Raw genomic sequence first — 16596 nt, forward strand, 5'->3', positions numbered from 1 at the left:
TTTGAGCCCGTACATATACAGGCTTTGTCATTAAGGGGCTAACTGTAGTCAGAGAGTCTTCAAAGTTCAGGAACCTTAGAAAGAGAATTGGATATTTTTGTAAAACTTAAAAAATGCATAAAAAAAGAAATACACGGCTTCTGGCTAGTTTTTTTCTACATACAGCTGGGAATATCCAACCGGCAAGGCCTGGCCCCAGGTAGTTAGCAAACTGTTCATAGGAGATAAAGAAACTTAAGAACAACTTTTGGAAGTGCCACCAAATTCTCTGAAGCACGCTTTATCAGTCTTCTCATCTACTCTGATTCTTCAAGTGTCAAAATATCTATAATTACCATGTCTTTGTGCTCTTTGTAATTTGAAATATATGCATTAGCAATATTTGAAAGCACATACATCAAACTTGCCATAGATTTATAATTAGTGTAATAATCCATACATTAGTCCATGAACTCTCAGGGATGAAGTGATACAATAAAATAGAGATTAACATTGTTGTAGAAAGGTTTAAACTCAGGGCTGATCTTATTCCCTACGGTCAAAGAGAGAAATTCTTTGGAATAAATAATACAAAATACATCAATCTGCAATAATACCCAGCACTAAAGATTCATCCGGCGCAAATGTTTAACTGTGCAAATCTCCAAAGATGTGAGAGTTCTGCTAAAAGGGTTTTTACCCATATTCTAGGTTTAAGCAATTTAATCTAAAGCTGTGTTCGGTCTGGCTATCTCTGTAGGTCACCATATTTCTGAAGCAATATAAAAATTACATTTTGTATTAATTTAATTTTCATTGAACCTGTAAGAAGGGTTCTTTGGTTATATACTTCAAATTTAATGGAAACAACACACGTAAAAAGTATCTGTTAAAAAAGAACCATATATCTCTTAATAGAGATTTTAAGAGCAATAGTAATAATGTACGGAGGGAGATTAGTAACTGAACGTGTCTTTAGTACCTTTTAATACAATACTTAATAGAATACAGAAACAAATGAAAAAAAGCTTGAGTAACCCACAATTTCCAAATAAATTTGAATTTAAGTAGATTGGCACCCGGGGTGGATCCTATATTTAGCACCCCCCCATAACTCACATATGCATATACTTATATACTCACAGCAACACACATGCGCATACTCACTAATACAGTCTTACATCATCATGCTAATATGGACTTAGACACTGATGTTAACACATACTCCCTCTCACACACATACACATTCATGCTCACACGCACACATACACATTCATGCTCACACGCACACATACACATTCATGCTCACACAAACATATTCATGCTCACATTCATGAGTCTTTTACTAATGTAAATAATCCAATTATAATCATTGCTTGGTCTCATTTTAGATCCGGAAGTCATATGCACACGCCATGCATATTTAAATTCTCTCACTGTATTAGCATCTGCCACCCTCTCAGTAAAAACAACATTTTCGTCAAGACATACAAAGTAAGAAAACATTTTCTGTGAAAACTCAATGTGACATTTTGAAGCATTTGACACAAATTATGCATATGTTTGAACAGTTTTTTTGCGTTCCATCAGAAAATGTATATGTATTAAACATTTTAAAAAAATGCAGTAATTAAACACTTAAGTACTTGACTGTCAACACACAACACTTCCCGTTAAGTTCATACAGGCATGAAATATAGTAAAATGTTTCATGGGAGCAATAATTAAAATATTTTAACATTTAATGGTGGGCCATAAAAATTTATTTCTTATTCCTGTTGACTAGTTCAGTCAAGATATTTAATTATCTTACATGGGAGCACATAAAAGGGTCGGTAATACCTTGAAATAAAAAAAAAGTTTCAATATTCATAGCTGCGTTGTCCTTGTAATGTATTATTTCTCCAAGACAGTTTTACTGTTGAATTTTTTTTCAATAAAGTGAAATAAAATGTGGGGATATTAAAGGGCCACCCCAGCTCCATTGCCATGTAAAAATCATACACTGTTTATTTGCTCCTCCCACTGCCTGCCTCTGTTAACCCCTTAAGGACAATGGGCGGCCCCTAAACCCATTGAAAACAATGCATTTTGTCATTAAGGGGTTAAAATAAAAAAGCATACTTAAGCTAAAGAGCATATGCACAAAGCATACTTAAGTATGCTTCGTATTTGTGCCTTCTGGTTTTAGTAAAGAGAGGGAGGAGTTAAAAAAAAAAAAAGTCTCATTTTCGAATTGCAATAATCAGAGCATGCATGCAGTAAAATGCATTGGAGTCCATGAAGATAGGGCTGGAGTATGTACTAAAAATAAATAAATAAATAAAAAAAATTGGGGACTAAAATGCCCTTAAAAAATCAAGACTTTGATAGCGAGAAGACTAAAACAAACACATTCAAGTAATATTTATTATAATTTTTTTAAGTAGATAAATGTATCATAAATTATAAACTATTTGAACACATTATCTTTTGGTTTAAAGTCAGAGAGGGAGAGTTCAGAGAGTGCCTTTTGTTTAAAAATCTCCTATTTACTCAGGGGTATTAGTACATTGCCTCAGAGAATACAATTTATTTATTATCACTATTACAGATTAGGTTAGCTTGATTTATTTTATATTTGCCTGGGGCGAGCTGTATTACTTGACCACAAGTCAACCCAGAAAAGCTCCAGATGTTACTTTTATTGTAGTTCATATAAATTATTAGCAGAGAGCTGCAAAAAAATGATGGTTTGCTGAGTCCTAATAAATATCCGAATATCCTAATGAATATTAAGAGAAGCCTCGTGCCAAATTTTTCTTTTTCTACAGTAAGGACCGTAGACATCGGGATGTATAATTCAGCGGTGTGGATATTGGAACTGGTGAATTCCACCCATGCATTATTGTGCTTTAATGATTGGTAACATTGAGAAGAAGACAGAATTAATACGAGGGGTCAGTCTATTCATGGAAATATATATTTTTTAAGTGTTTTCACTTGGGTTACGAGGAAATCCACATAAAATATATTTTATCAGTTTGATGAACATTTACATGAACCATCGGTCAATTGTAGATAACAATATAGGAAATGCAAATCAATTTAGAAGTCATAACAGAACAAAAAAAGACAATTCCACTTTAAAGATAATAGTTTAATAACTGTTATTAAGGATGTACTAACACAAACAGCACGGTGCATTGTATTTAAACACAAATTGTTCGAAATTACTGACAGTCCCCGGAAAAAAAACTGTGCAAATTACAGAAACTTTGACCTCATTTGTAGCAATGATTTTTTTTCATACAATGTCTTGTTTCTCTAAAAACATAAAAACATTGGGTTTTTTTTTTAGATAACAATCAGTTTACCCATGTAATCTGCTCATTTTTTGTGTTTGACCTTTACAGGTCTTTTTTCATGTTGGTTTCCAGTTTATGTTGGCCAGTCTAGTGGGTGTTACGGCATAGGTTGTTCTAGGCCAAAAATCTAGGCGCATTTCTACACGGAAACTATGGCCGATATCAGGGGGGTGTACAGGGTTGCTCTGAGGAGAGTGCTGTGGACGCAAGGCACCCAGTAAATGGCGTAACGGAGGTGCCACTAGGCCTCAACACCAGCTCCACCACCACCCAACAGGCAAACCACTAGGCCAGCACTGTAGGTCATGCTTCCCCAGGCCCAAAGGGATATGATGTAATTTCCCGGTGCATGGGGGCTCAGGCATTAAGCCGGTACTGGGCCTCAAGATTTCTTATGGTGGCCCTGACATAAACCAATGGCATATTTTAGCCATCTTGGCGCCTGCTGGCTCTCCTGCCTTTTTCTTGAGCTTGGTTGAAATAGGAACTGGGTTTGAGCCCAGCCCTAGTCCATACCAACTGACCCATCTACGGGATCAAGTTATCATTTCTTTAGTTTGACTGACATGTTTTCGATGTGTTTAAATAGTTTGTCAATCATTAGGATTTTTAATTATTAAGCAAATAACAACTTAATATGCGGTGCTTCCATCCACTAGGTTTTTCTTGAAGAAAACTTTAGTATATTCATCGCTTCAACCAAGGGAATGACCGATGTGGGTTTAAATGATATATATAACCAATCATGAATCCATACATTTGTACTTTATGTATGTTTAAGCTCATTAAGGAGGTAGATTCAGTAAGTAATATGTTAAGGAGGCTTCTACATAAAACAAATAAGAGAGGTTCATTTTATTATAAGGGAATTTTCATATGACAGCATTATCTAATGAAAAAGATAGCTACAAATATACAAGTATCATAAAATAGCATTAACATTATCTATTTTATAGTTTATGATTTAAAGTGGAAGTGTGTAAGATTTTCCCAATTTTTTTTTTTTTTTAAATAGTGCTCCAGTGAGTATGAAATATGATGTCATAGCATCTAGGTGATGGAAACTGATAAAAAATAATTCTATGGAATGTAATGTATGTCTTAAACTGTATAATCTCCATACCTGTTAACTAATTCAATGTTGCAGCCCTTGTTGGAGTTCAGTTTCCTTTTTTTATACAGAACCTGGTTGGGATAGAGCAAGGTGGGAGCCACATCAATGGGAAGGGGCAAGTGACAAGTGGTTGGGGGAAAAGGCGGAAGGGAATGAAATGTGATGGGGAGTTGCTAGAACTAATACATGGAGAACACTTGGGGGATTCAGGCCAATTTAGGACAGAAGATGTTTATGTAATGACATTCAAGCTTCTATTCTAGAATGCAAAATTTAAGTCAATGTTATGAACTACGTTAATTTCCTTTGGAACTGTGATGAAAACATCTACAACATTTGCCTTTTAGCCCAATACTAGCGGCTGTTAAAAAACAAACAAAAAACAAAATAAAACTATATTCAGTATAACCTACAATATATGTAATTGTGCTTTTTGGAAATGTATTCTTTGGCTTCCAGCAATTTAAAATGTAACAAACACATACAAGAAACTTTTATCTTGCAGTGGTTTTAATTCGCAGAAATTCCTACTCATGCATGTAATATTAGAATGAATGTTTAAAAAATTATGACATCTTCCTTAGCCGTGTATTATCTCTAATTGTATTTGCTCAAAGATAGCCATCACACTGAAAAGGTTCTAGATGTTCATTAATATTTTGAGCATCAACTATAATTTTAATGTTTAGTAGAATTTGGCTAGGTTGATGCTTACCTATTGAAATCAGCGACTCATGAAATGATAACAATTTGTTATTTTTGGTGTCTACGTGTAATTGGTTCGTAGCACCCATGATGTCAATAACTACATAGAAGCTTTAAAAAGATAGCACAACCTCATGAGACGTCATCCATTTTCTACTGAACAGGTGATGAAGAACTGTTTTAGTGCATGTAGCGCTTTAGTTACCTTCATGACACCACACTGAGCTGATGCTTTATGGCAATGCTAATGAAGTCTGTTCCTCCCTAGATTTTTATTAGTCAGAGTGTCTGGCTGGGTGATTAAGACTGAGCCATTCTATACTCCACAAGCAGTATGGTAAGGAATAAGGGTGTCTGTCTAGTAGATTGGGCTCAGATAAAAGAGCTAGAAAACATGCAAATCACTAACATACAACTGTCTAAAATCATTATATTATGCAGAAACTATGACTTGATTTAAAAAACAAAATAGCACAATATTTTTGGATGCTTACTCTTAATCTGACGCTGGTCATAAAACAATTTTATGGGAGTTCCCCTAAAACGATTAATTGTAGTGTTGTGCTACAAAATGAAGCAAGCCATGCAATAGAAAATGAGTGTTTATGTGCACAAAAAACACCATGGAAATGAAAACAATGATTCCACAATCTACTTAATTATTGATATTCACTCCCCAAAGATAACAACCTATAAAAACGACCACGTTATTATTCATTATTTATGTAGATTACTGAATGTGATATTCTAATTGCGCTTCAAATGAATGATCATTAACAAGATTACATATTATTATGAAATAATATAGGGATTGGTGTACCAAACGACATGTTAGTAGAAAAATGTAAACGTTATCTTACTGGGCATGCTTGCCTTCCGCGAAACCTAAAAATATTGTCCTTTTAATGACATTCATGTTATTATAAGATAATCAGGTGATTTACAAAAAATTGCTTTGTTCATAATCCACGAGGACTATGGCAATTCTGGTTTGGGACATATGCCCCAAATTACCTTGGATTTATTATTTTCTTTATTGTTATTTTGTATTGTATCAATTTATAAGCAGACTTTGGAAAGTAATACAAATTCATAAATAAACATACAAAATGAAAATAACTTAATATAACCCCATAGAAATCTAATCTCACACTGAATTATCAAACGTTCATTCATTCGCAGTGATATTACATTAGATTAAAGTGATCAATAGTTAAACGCTAATTGTTTTACGCTTTGTAAATCCTTTTTACAATAACATTGAAAATTAAATTTAAATAGAAAAAACGTGTTAAATAAGGAAAAACTTAAGATTTAGAAAGAAATGCACATGAAACTATGGTAAGATGATCTTTCAATGGTATAAAAGTATTCTACGGGTGAAAGTAAGTGCTTGTTGGAGGATAAAGACACAAGGTCTTGATATAACGGTTTTATGCTTATGTGACATGCGGCTGGGCATATGAAGCCACTAGCCGAACATCGCAGCCCCTGATGTGCTACCGCTTCCCTAATATTCTTGTTTAACCTACTAGATGGCTACAGAATGGCCCTAATGAGAAGTACAGACAACATAAGATGAAGCATGTAATGCCGTGCAACATATGGGTTTCCTTGCCATTATAGAGTCCATATAAAAAAATTACGGATGCCTTCATTTTGCCAATTGGTCATCCATTGGTCAACAGTGCTAAAACCTTGTCAAATCAGAAGTTTGAATTTTGTTCATATTTTGAATGAATTTTCCATGCAACCAATGCTAATTTAATAATAAAAATATTCTTCAGTTTGGTTTATTACAAAACATTTAAGAAATTCTATTTCAAGTTTCAATTTTTTTTTAAAATGTTTTTTTTCATTTAACACAGACACAAAAAGAATGCCGTCTGTAGAAATATTTTTTTTTATTTTGACTAATAGGAATATCTGAAGATACATGTCAAAGTAAATCTGAAGTGTGTTATATTAATGTGATTTTGATTACTGCACAATAACTTACATTTGGAGTTTTCGAAAATTACACAAAACTTAAATATTAATATGATACTTAAAGAAAATACTTTTTTTTCTCTGCAAATTAAATTATCTTTGATATAGTTCTTATACGTGTGCTTTTATTAAACGTACATATAATGAATACAAAGGTGTATGTTCTTATATTTATTAATACAGTAAAAACTCACAGTATATGATTCTAAATCCCTACCCGTTGGGTTTCCCTGTGGGTAATGTATGTTAGTTTTTATTGGTAAAAATAAAAAAGCTTGCAAATTTTAAATGATCACTTCCAGATGTTATTTAATATGAATAATTGTTAAAAAAAAATTAGCTCTCCCTTAAAGGGGCTGTTCTAACAATATGGTTTTTCCCAGCTTTCCTAAATACTTATATATATATATATATATATTATCTTGAACTGTATAAATGTTAAATAATCATATTCCGGTTTCAAAATAGTGTATCATTTTTCTGTAGCTTCTTGTTCAGCGGAACCTCTTAATTTGTTGGCTGTCTGCCAATTTCTGACCTTACAGAAGCGGCATTTGCTTGACGGTCTATTAGCTTAAAGGGCCAGAGTGGTTGTATGAGGTCAGACTGCTGTGATGTAATACATAGAGGAGGGTTTTTTGGGAAAAATGACAGGACTCTGTTGTAAAGCATCTCCAGTATCTCAATAAACCTTTAAATAAAAGTTTTTTTTAAGTAGAATTGAGGAGAAAAATAAAATGACAGATATGTTTATTTCACCTCTATCTACATGATGCAGCACTTATCTGGTGATATTTTATATGGCACCCCAGGCGGAACAGCTCATTCATATATTCAATTACCATATATGGTAAAAAAAAATGCATGACAGCATGACAAGTGGACGCTTGTCAAATCTTTTAAAAATTAATGATTTTTTTTTGTTGATCACTGATATAACTTTTATGCATTTCCCCCCCTAAATGTTTTGTTATTTCGTTTCCAATGAAAAGGGAAATGCACCTAAACTCAGATGTAGATAGTGTTGCATATTTTCATAATATAACAGTATCCAAAGGCAAGCTTACATTTTATTTAAAAGTATTAAATAACTTTCATGAAAAAAAACTATTTTTTCCACAGTATATCAATTGATTAATAACTTCTTTCAAATAATATTTAATAGTATACTTTACTAAAAAGCCACCAAAATTCAGAATAAAATAAACAAGTTAAATTAACCAAAACATTAAAGTTAAAACAAATTTAAAAAGTCACAAAAATGTATATTCATGGGTTGTATTAATGTCTTTTTTTTTTTTACATGGTTTTATCTTTAGAAACAGTTCACCAAATCCATTATTTGGTGCATTATTCAAAGAATAACACACTTAGCTTTAATTTTCAAGGAAATCTTCCACATCGTTTCATGGCACATAATGGTTTTTATTGGCACAGGTTCAAAAATCACAGTCCAGATCCAAAAAATTCAGCCAAAGGTCAGTCCTTTGTTTAAGAATGTTCTCTTGGTCAAATAGATGTACTTTTCATTATCTTTTATCCAAAAAAAAAAAATTCATATACCTTTAGGAACAAAATTACAGTGTCTGTAGGCTTACTTCATTTCTATAAAAATATATTTGTCCAATAGAGTCTGCTGTTCGAGTCCCAGTGGTAAACAAAATAGTTGACACCTGTGATTCTTTACAGGTTTACTAATGGAATCCTGTTGAAGGAAAATGAAAAAAACACATCATTAAAAAACCTTGAACCACAAATACAAATATAATTATACAGTTTAAAAAAAAAAACTGCGAAGCTATATCAAAAATCTATTATGATAGCATATTTTGTACAAAATATTAGGAAATTAATATGAAATACAAAATTTAAATAAAAATGAAATGCACCAGATTTAATTAAGAAAAAAAATATAATTTTTTATTATCAATTGTTTTATAAAAAAGGCCATATATTTATTGTAAAAGTTTCACTAAAAGATTGAGCATTTTTCTCTACTTCTAGAATTTAAAAACAAATGTTGTAAAAGATTTGTGATGCAAGATTAATATTTGTTATTTCAGTTAGTATTTTAAATGTGTTTTTTTAAAATAAACAAAATGTTTTTATGTTGAAATCAAAATTTATCAATTAAAAATATAACAATGAAAAAAGAAAAAAAAATACAATAAATATTTATTCTACAGTTTAGTTTAGGGTTTGTGTAATTTAGCACTTCTAAAAAATAAGATAAAGGACTTTATTAATGTTTTATATGAATGTGCAAATATGAGTCAACCCATCATTGTGCAAAAATAGCATTTGACGCCAGTTACCTAAATCAGTTTCCGCTACTTATTATTATTTGTCACTAATTGTGTGCAAACACGTAAACCTTTTTGACATTCCTGTACATGTAACAATATGGTTTACGATACATTTTAAGGCAGATTTTATTTAGCAAAATAATAATACCCATAAAATTATAGATAATCGAAATTGAAACCATTCAGATGCCCCCAAAAATCCAAATAATAAAAATGACTAATGACTGCCAGAAAAGTTTACAAATGCTGCTCTTTCGAATTTTTATATATTTTTACATTTTTGCAACATTTGTGTTATTGAATATAGAATAAAATAATATATCTACCGTGACCTATAAATTGTTATTATATGCATGCAGAGGTGAAATTTAGTTTTTTCTAATTCAAGATATTCTTTTTAGGTAGCCCCACCATTACTATAACTTGTTGTCACCTCCTTTATTTGTATCTCTAATAGACGTAGTGGTGGCCTGGGGGCTCGATTGTGTAGAGGGACAAGACAAGACCAATAAAGGTTGTTGGTTCTCTCGTGCAGGGGAGAAATTGCCTCACATTTTGGCTCGGGACTGCCAATGAGCCAGGATCAGGCTGATCTGTTGATGTCAATTTTTTCCTCTGTAATGGTACATCTAAAGTTTGAGATGCTTCCAAGCAGTAACACACCGTGGGACAGGCTATGAAGCAGCTGTTCATTCTCGGATGAGTGTCTTTTTTTTGTTTTGTATGTTGTATTTTCTAGATGTCTTGCTCAACAGGGATGGGCCAACATATCTTAAACATGTAAATGAATTACATGGGATTTTTATTAAATATGCATATTAAAGGGCAGAAATCACTGGGGTGGGCAGTTATTCTGTTTCGATTTCTGAACTATTATTCCAACAAAAATTAAAGGGTTTTAACTTCTTAGGATAAAGACTAGACACTTTAGGGGAACTGATGTAGCAAAAACATCTTCATATCCGATTGGTCATTTTAAAGATTTTATTTAATTTTAATAACACAAAATTCAATGCCTGACTTTGTGTTTGGAACAATATTTTATAAAGTGCACCTGAACTCCTTGTGGACTCTGTCTGTATCTTACAATAGTTACAAATTATTGTAAAGATGGTTTACTGGGCTTAATGTGCTCCTTTATTTTCAGTCTTAATGTAGGATTCTAACGAGTGGCAATAAAAATTCCTCATTTTCTTTGGGTAAAGCACAGGTGAATCGTGTATACTGTATATATATAGCAGAACGTTAAGTGGGAACGGCGAGAGAAATAATAAGAATAAGTTCCGTGCATGTCAACTTAAGTTTGCAGTCAAAACAAATCGGAGCAACTTGCCTTGACGTCAAAAGCAAAATATCCTGACAGCGGAGACCATTCCTGACATTATTTAGAAAATGTTGAAGAATCATCTCAAGTAGAAAATGGAAGAGAGTCCTGACACTAGCAAAGGGCATTTGTGAGACTCAGGTTTTAGCTTCTGGGTAAAAAAAAATAAAATCACATTTAATCTAAATGGATGTTGCTTTGGAAGTGGCCCAAATCCGCCAAATAGTGGGTGGATGACATTGCCCGGAGTAGCAGGGATGTTATTGAACGCTGTGCACCTGAAATTGTGAATCTTCCAGAATTCATGGCTAATAAGGGCATCCTTTTCATGTTAGCAAATTGTTTCTTTGGTTTCAGACTAGACTGGTGGCAGAAGCAGCATCGAGGTGTTAACGGCTGTAAAAACTCTATTACTTTACTTATTACTTCTGGTTACTTATCCAGAAGATAGGGGTCAAGAGGGCCTCCAACCCGACACACTTTTAATGTTAAAAAGATACATTACAGCCAATGATTGTCGGTAGAGTACATTGTTGGGTTCATGAATCTTAGAAGCAGTAGAGGGAGGAGACGGTTGCTTCAAAGAGCAGTATGTTTACACACGTAATAATTACTCGGCATACTCACAGGACAGCACAGTCTTCAGTGATTTGAATTTCCATCTATAATAAAGAATTAAATGAAGAAAATGTTGGCTTTTTAACCCTTAAATATTTCTGTAAAATGGGATGCAGATGGGTGACTATTTTCCCTAGGCAAATACAGAAAGGTAAAAAAAAAGCATCACCATTGTTTCTATCACACGTAATTGTTCAGATTTTGTTTTTCTCCAACCATTATGCAGATTTATTTAATTGGGATTTTTTTCAGGAAGGTTAAGCATCTCAAATCAATGGCTCCAATATGAATCAAAAAAGGTCAACCACAGTAAGCTTCTCCCGCAAGAGGGGCTGATTTGGCCCTGTATAATGTATAGTTAAAATCCTGAGGTTTTCCGGCAAGTCATCTTACTCGCCAGAGCTGCTCAACCCTTCTTGTAGGAGCTTCCAACTGGGATTGACCCTATAATGAATGGTCCCATCGACTATCTTGCGCAATACTGGTTTAAGGAATACACCTAAGTGGATAAAAAGGACATTAACATTTGATTTTAATACAGAAGCAATGGAAATAAGACCCAAGGACAACCTAATTTGACGTGCAGAAATACACAAGGTACACAGTGCATGTACACGGTAGTATAAGTGTGTTTTAAATATTTTGGTATTCCTTGTCCTCTTTCATTGGAATGAGGCTTCTATCGTCAAGGCCTATTGGGGAGTATTTAATTAAATCCGATAACAATGGGGGGGAATTTACTCCTCTTACATAGATGAAAGATAAAAAGCGAAATAAGGGAAATAAAACAATGTTCTTCATGACACGAATCATTATCCTACAACGAGGCTCCGAATAAAAACGGGTCTCTTAACAGTCAAGTAGTGATGATGAATACATGCCCAATGCATCATTTAAGCATTGTTTAAGCGTCTTAGAAGAAAATATATGTAAAAGCCTAAAATAGTGCATTATTCCAAATCTGCCATCTGTCTGATTAAAAATAAGCCCTGTTGTAATAAATAAAAACGGCATGTTATAAATCTAACTGAAAACTACCATGGAGCTGGGAGTCTTATCTCTTAAAACATTCTAACCCCTGCATACACGCAAACGTGCAATATATATGGATCTAATCTTCATTTAAAAATTTTAGATTAAAAAAAATGTACAAAAAAATTAATTTGGATTTAAATAAATGGATAGTTTAGATTTTTAAAGGTAAGGCAAATTGTAACTTTCTTTCTTCAATATTTCAAGTTTGGCAAATAAACATTTTCTTTACTTTTGCCTGTTTATTTTTGCCTGTTTCATTTTTTTTTCTTTTTTTTTTTGCCTTGCACAAAAAAACCCCACTTTTTTTTATCAATTTTATCGAAGAAAAAATATGGTTTGTCTGAGTATCAGTCACATCAGATTAGAGCTGCATGTTCTAAAATGTAATTGGAATATAAATTATTTAAGTGGGCTAAATTTTAAGATATTAAGCATTTCCTACCTATTAGCCTAAATGTGCTATTAATCCTAGTTTTCTGAGATTTTGCAGCCAATGTCGAATGAATTTCATTAAGGGGCTATTTTTTGCACCCTTAATGATCAAATTACGCGAGCTGGCCAAAGGTGATGGAGGTGATGCTTTATTTGATTTAACCATTCGACGTCATGAATGAGAATTATTTTCCTTTGGGTCCGGTATCTAATTCTCATATATATTCATACCTACTGCATAGACCTACTACCGATTAAGATAGGATCTTTTGCAGTAGGGAAAACGGGAAGACTAAATGGGGCTGAATGGGTCGGATCTGCTGTCAAATTCTGTGTTTCTATAAGAAAAGCATTTTGAGGCAAATAAACATGTTTAATTAAGGATTTTCTATTCTAAATAAAGGATATATCTCAAGGGTATTTGGACATTAATAGTAAAAAAAGACTAATACATTAATAACATTATTGAATGGTGTTTTTTTTTTTTTGTGGCGGGTTTCGCGTTGGGTGAAGAATGTCACCCGCCTCCATTAACGGGCAAATAGAAGTAGCTTCTGTATTATTGAGTTTCTACATTATTTGCGTCGTGTGCGTTTTGATGTTGACAAGAAGTGATGTTAAGTAATGACACAGGCGACTTTTTATGAAAAGCTGGAGCGTGCATTCACAGACATAGCTGTGTGAAAGAATGATTTCTTTAATGCGGGTAAATGAACAAAGAAATAAGAAGGGGATCCTCCTCTGTGTCTCCCAGTAAGATGCTCTATATTACAGACCATTCTTAATTTGGGGTACTGCATTTTGGGGGGTTTTAGGCAACAAAACATTTGTTTTCTGCTCTGGATTTACGCTACAAATAAAAAATTCAGGTTGTTAAAGAATGAGATAGCTTCCAGCAATCATGTGTTGAAAAAATTTGGAAGCAATTTAATCGGATATACTTATTAATGTCACCAAATTGTTTTATTTGTTGTTGTTTTATTGTGTGTGGAAGCATTTAGATATACAACTATATATATCTATACGCTGGCACAAATTAGATTTTTTTTTTTTTAAATCCCTAATTGCTTTTTTCAGCAGTAAATGGCAAGAAATGGAATCTGATCCAAAATATGAAATAAGACATTCTATACAATGAAAGAATAAAGCTGATATTAATATTCACATTTCCTAAGCTGTTATAACATTTGACATTATTAGCTCCGCTCTGCCTAAATATAGCAATGACATAAAACGTCCTCGTTTTAATGAACATTTGGGTCACTGTAGCTTTCTTGATTTCTCCTATGAATGTTAGACGATCGCCGGGGTTATAAGAACTAATTTTAGATTTTCTTTCAAGAAACACGTCTGTTCAGAAAGTCCCCCAAAAAAGGCTACTCTGAGAAGACTGCAGTAAGGCACTTCAAAGGTCATTTTTTTTTCCTATATTCACTTTGCATTTTGCCAGTCGGGGGATAAATCAACTGTGACTAGTGCAAAAAAAAAAAAAGAAGTGTCCTATATGACTCTCCGTGAAATCCAGGGAACAAAAAAGGCATTTTATCTGAACCGAAACAGAGCTAATATAACTACTACTAAAAAAGTTCTACTAATCATTTAATCTTAGTCTGAAATAAAAAAAAACTGGATTAAATCTGATCTTTTCATTTATAATATACTATTAAAATGCACTATTCCTACTGAGTAGTTGTTTTTAGCTCTGAAAGTAATTGCTATTATTCAGTCTTAGCACAGATGGAATATTTTGTACTGTAGACAATTTTTTAGCTCTAATTTGCAAACTGTAGTGATACTTCTCATTAAAGGGCATTTTTATTTTAGAATTTAGAATTTTCATTATCTCCACTCACATTCCTGAACCCTTAGAATGGGAACTTTAGCAATTGCTTTGGAAGTGGCCAGCAGCAGATGGGGTGCTGTAGCGTGTGGCCAGTGGCATGAAGACGTAACATGTGGCCACACATATCCAGGCGTTGGCTGCACTTATGTCACCTGGCCTTAAAGTGCCAGGGCTGCCCTGACATCACTGAGGGATCATGGGAAAGCAAATGGTCATGAAATACCCTAGCTATGCATGTGTTGGAGACAGATGTGATGTCTGTCCTTCAAATTATATTTCTTAATAATGTAAAAAACGATAATAATAATAATAAATACAAGTGATTTATTTTAGGGCTGGATCCAATTGACGCTTTATCTTCAAAGAGGACCTCCATTTTTAATGAAGAGAGCTAATTCAGAGCTAATTTACTTTTGTCCAAGTTTTACACTAGGACGCTAGATATCATGGAATGACTTACTTGTGAAATGGCTCCTATGGTATTTTAGATACGATATATGTCATAAAACCAATGTGACGCCGTATCCTTCCAAGGCTGCCAATACAGCCCTGAAATACTCAGTAAGGGAAACACGGTGTCTTTTATCAAAACGGACGATGCCATAAAAATGAATACCAAAGAAAGTTTGATTGAAAGAGCTCCTGTGATTAAGGGAAGAAAAGCTGGTCGTGGTAGATGGCTTGAGATGAGAAAAAGAATATAACATGAAAGAAGTGGTAATGGGTGGTAAAGATTGGGGAGGTTTTCTATTATATCCCATTGTACTGTGCTGCGGATGATGATGGAACTAAATAAATCAATATAGAATACTGATCACCAGCATCACTATGATTTTGTTCCTAAATGGTGATAACCGTAGTGTTAAATATCAATGACTATGAGTATTCTTTGTGGTGTTCATTACGAGAGTTCCTCTTGTTTGACTAAGAGCTCCATCGATGGCATTTGTGGAAAGAGCAGTCAAGGTACTAACAATATAAGGTTGATGGGTGAAAGCAGGTCAGTTCCCGGTGGTGATTTTCATCAGGATCACTCTAGGTCATGGGAAGGCAATCTTCGGCTCTCCAGATGTTGTGGACTACATCTCCCATAATGCTCTTACAGTCATAATGCTGGGAAAGCATCAAGGGAAATGTAGTCCACAACATCTGGAGAGCCGAAGATTGCCTACCCCTGGTCTAGGTCAACAACTAAATTGGCATTACTTTTTGTTTTTAAGAAAATAACCATTTTATTGTATTATTTTATATTATTAATTATTATTATATTTATGGATTAAGTATTATTGATTTAGAGTGTCCCATAGCAAAAAAAAATCATAATCCGGTCATTTTAATACAAGCAATAAATCTCATTACACACATGATAAGTGGCTGCTTAAATTGGTCGTCTAGATACACTTCTTTATGTTTTATTTCTTTATGTCTATTTCTAGCATTAGATACATTCAAATATTTGATATTTTTCATGAAGATAGAGGCTTACATGTGGTACATAAAAAAGGTGTAATAAATAATTCTCAATGCAATAAATTCTGATTTCGTTTCAAACACATGAACAACCCAAGGAAAAATATAAGATTACATTTCAACACGATACACGTCTTATTACTTTTTATGCACTCATTTTAATTCAATCAACACCAGTATTTCATGTAAAGCATGTAGATAACCAGCATAGAGGATGATGTCTCATTGAAGGGGTAGGTAAAAATGTCTAGAAAGAAACACTATATCTGTATATAGATTTGCCCCAGGTGCCCCATGCATTACATTTGGTTGCTATGGCTCTGGGGCTTTTTCTCTAAGTGGTGGTGTTTGTCTCTGACAACTTTGTATTGTCTTTTAAAGAAAGACAAAGGAACTCAATGGATACCGTTTGGAGGAGAGATGATATAGAAATA

Source organism: Sceloporus occidentalis, unplaced genomic scaffold, assembly GCF_023333645.1.
Source record: "Sceloporus occidentalis isolate IW3139 unplaced genomic scaffold, rSceOcc1.0.p SCAF_66, whole genome shotgun sequence".
NCBI lineage: Eukaryota > Metazoa > Chordata > Lepidosauria > Squamata > Phrynosomatidae > Sceloporus > Sceloporus occidentalis.